This window comes from Alligator sinensis, unplaced genomic scaffold (assembly GCF_000455745.1).
Source record: "Alligator sinensis unplaced genomic scaffold, ASM45574v1 scaffold280_1, whole genome shotgun sequence".
Classification (NCBI taxonomy): domain Eukaryota; kingdom Metazoa; phylum Chordata; order Crocodylia; family Alligatoridae; genus Alligator; species Alligator sinensis.
This window is the reverse complement of record NW_005841835.1, coordinates 6679612-6683576: the sequence shown is the minus strand read 5'-3', so window position 1 is coordinate 6683576 and position 3965 is coordinate 6679612.

Here is a 3965-nt window from a genome sequence, read left to right as displayed (position 1 = left end):
GATGCATGACAAGATATGGCTGGCCTTGCTGGCTGCGGTCTGGCATTGGCGGCTCATGTTCATCTTGGAGTCAATAATGAATCCAAGATCCCTTTCCGCCTCTGTGCTTTCAAGAAGGGAACTCCCCAGTCTGTATGTATGCTGTGGATTCCTTCTCCCAAGGTGCAGCACCCTGCATTTGTCTACGTTGAACCCCATCCTGTTCTCGTCTGCCCACTTTTGTAGTCTGTCTAAATCTAGTTGCAGCCTCTCTCTCTCCCTTCAAGTGTGTCCACCTCGCCCCACTTCTTAGTGTCATCAGCAAACTTGGACAGCGTGCTTTCCACCCCCTCGTCCAAGTCGCTGATGAAGATGTTAAACAGTGCGGGCCCAAGGACTGAGCCCTGGGGTACCCCACTGCTCACATCTCACCAGGTTGAGTACAACCCATCCACCACTACTCTCTGGGTGTGCCCCATCAGTCAATTTTTTACCCATCCAACTGTGCAGGCATCAATGCTGCAGTCACTTAATTTATTGATGAGGATGGGGTGAAAGACAATGTCAAAGGCCTTCTTAAAGTCTAGAAAGACTATGTCTACAGCAACACCATCATCCAAGGATGATGTGTTCATTAGCTTGTGAGAGGCCCATGCCTACTTAGCTGCAGGGGCTCAAGCTGCTCAATTAAGTTTTGCACTGTTTTCCACCTCCCTGCATGCTGTGGGGTGGAAACCCAGGAGCCAGGGGAGTGTGGCCAGGCCAGGCAGGGAGTGGGGGGAAGGGCTGAGGTAAGGGTCTGAGCTGGGAGGGCCCTCCCCCCAGTGTGGGGCTTACCAGGTGGGTAGGGCTGGACTGCCCAATCCACACCAGTGTGGCTCTTGCTATGGCTCACTGGGTCTCCATGCAGCTGTTCCAGTGCTGCCAAGCCTGGGTAGCTGCAGCACCCAGTGCAGGGGCACGATGCAGGCCTGGCAGCTGTGTGGTGAGGCAGTGCCAAGCAGCAGCTGCAGGGCTCAGGCAGCTGCTGCAGTTCGCCTGTGGTCAGCTGGAGATGGCCGTGGTGGCCACAAGTCAGCTGCAACTCAGCATGGCTTTAGCATCACGTGGCACTGCAGTGCCAAGAAGCAGTGCCGGGGTGTAGGCAGGCTGCTGCAGCTGTCCTGTGACCTATGCTGGGGAATGCAGTGGCCAGCTGTGGCCACAGGCTACCTGCGCATGCCCCAGGGCCCCAGCATAGTCACAGGCTTTTAAGGGGCTGGGGCTGGCATAGAGCTGGCCCAACCCTGGGGCAGAAGAGGCTTCCAGCCCTGGGGTCGTGGGGCAGAGCTGAGGCTGGTCCCCTAGTGGCAGGGCTGGCCAGGAGCAAATTTGCTCCTGGTCAGTGTCTACACATGTGTTACTGTGCAGTTACTACTTACAACTAAATTTGCTACTTGCATTTTCAGGTAGCAAATTTACTAATGAGTAGAGCAGCTTACTGCACAGTAAGCATGTGCATGTGTAGATGTACATGTTTACTGCACAGTAAACTTCTCCACTGTGCAGTAAAGCATCTCATGTAGATGCACCCTCTGAGTAGAATCATCTACTATAGTCCTGTGAATCATCTACTCTGCCTAATAGCCAGTCTCTCAAGCATCTTAGTTGAAGGGGATTATTTGGCAGTGCTGGTCCCAGGGTCAGAAGAAAGGCCCCAAGTCATTTGAATCTCTTGCTAGTTTCAGGCAACTTTACTTCTATTTCCTAATATTTCCTGATCACTTTAGGAACGAATGGCCTAGCTAGCAGTAGTGATTGAGATACTGTGAAACTGTGAGGAAGATAGGGCACACGGGTCAACACAGGAGTTAATACTCACTTCCTAAATTAAGAAACTATCATGGTATTTATTAGAGGAACAGCTACAAAATCACCACTAGCAACAGCATTAGGGCACTGATGATTCCAATATCCACATACTCAATTTTATGCATGTGTGCATTTGCAGAAGAAAGGCTTATAACAACAGCTGCTTATTTTGGTTCCCTCAAGTGTTGTGGCATTAATTATTAGTTTTGTATAGGAGAGATCCCATAAAATTTAGAAAGTGACTTCGATCTTTGAATGCTTCTCATTTTCTAACCAGCTTATGGCCTTCACTTTCATTCTCACTCCATCATTCATTAACGGCTGACTGAGAAAGAGGGAGGGAAATGCCAGGGTGTGGGGGAGAGAGAGATCCTGTAAATGACTTCTGTTTCTTTTAGTACTATAATTAAAGCAACTTTTAATTATTTTAGTTAATTCCCACTCCCCTTGCCTTAACAGAAGATTAAGTGCGTGAATGAGAAATTGAAAACAAATCCCCAGAGGCCAGAGTATAGTTAGCATAAAAGTTCAATAAGTAAAACAAAAAATGTCCTAGAATTCATTGAGGCTATTTTTAAAAAATTGCTCCAGCCCATTTCACACCCAGAATACAAAACTGTATGGAAGATCTCACATTGCTTTAGTTAAAAGCAAGAAGAAAAGATGTGCTTTATAATTGTTTAAACTATGTGAGAAAATACAAGAGAGGAAGAAGAAATAGCGAAGAAGAAAAACCCCCATCTAGAACAATTAAAAAAGTTATGATAATTTGGACACTAACCCAAATTCTGCACTGCTAGAATGAAATCCTGCTCCCCCATGAATACAGTGGCCAAATTCCTGTAGCTTTAATGGGGCAAAATTATAAACAGCCCACAGAAAAACCTTCCAAGTAAGCTAAATGAAGTTTATCCATTGCAGGTTAACTTTAATATTTTTTCTTTTTTTTTTTCAAATATTAATTTCCATTTTAAATGAACTGCATCAAGTTTTTTTTTTCCTGTCTGGTTTACGGGCTGAGAACAGAAACGTGCCTCTGTGCTTATAACTTTTGTGCCTGAACAGAAAGCACAGTAAAAATAAATCATAATTTGCATTTCTGAATAACCTTCAAATAACTACATGGAACAAAGCCAAAGCAAGGTTCTTCACCAAGACAAACAGCTTGAAATTTCACTTGTTAAAACTGTTTTTAGTTCATGTAAAAATAATTTCTCCTCCTCCCCTCCCCCCCCCCGCTTTCCATATAGTACATTGTGGGAGTGTGAGCCATATTTTCTTCCCAGCAGCTCACGTAGCGAGTGCTTTGAGTCAGCCTGCTCAACCACAACTGTAAACTTTGATAGGATTTCCTTCAACTATTGAAACGCTTATGCACGTATTCAGCTCATGACTCAGGGTGCTTATCTGTCAAGTGAAACTCCCTCTGGGATAAGAAGCACCAAGATCATTTCTCCTCTCACTCTGGAAAAAAATAACATTCCATATGTTTATGAGTTTTTGTAAGTCTTTTTTTTGCTCCTGAGGGAGGTTCCAAGGGGCATAAAGAACATAGCTACAATTGTTCTCAGCTTCTTCACTTTGTCTAGTATATTGATGTAGCTTGGAATCATCAGCCTCTTCCACTAGATTTTTAATACTCCAGTTCCAAAATACTAAATTACAATACCAGTCTTCACTATAGCACCTGAGTTCTTATTCAGCAAACTCATGGCTGTAGTCTCACATTTGTTTCTTAGATAGTCAATCCTGATAAATAAAATATACCTTCAGGAACTTTAGGTTTTTCTAGCCAGTTTTTGACCTGCATTAATTTTTAATATTTCAGTGGTGCCCCTCCCAACAGCTATGACATAGACAAACAAGAGAATATCAGGTTGCTACAATTACATATAGCTAGTCATTTGAAATGATGATGCATACAGTAGGCAGCAAAGGATTAAACTAATTTCCCCAAAATTTCATAAAGCCTTTTTTAGAGTAATATTAACCATACTGACGAAAGGTGCTTTATACCTCTTCATGATTTTGGGTGTCCTTTCCTGGGCTTATAACTACTTCCTTCAATCTCTTGGCTGAGGAAAGTACAGAGCAGGTGGCTTATTTAAGCTGTACCTCTACAGTGAGATTCCATC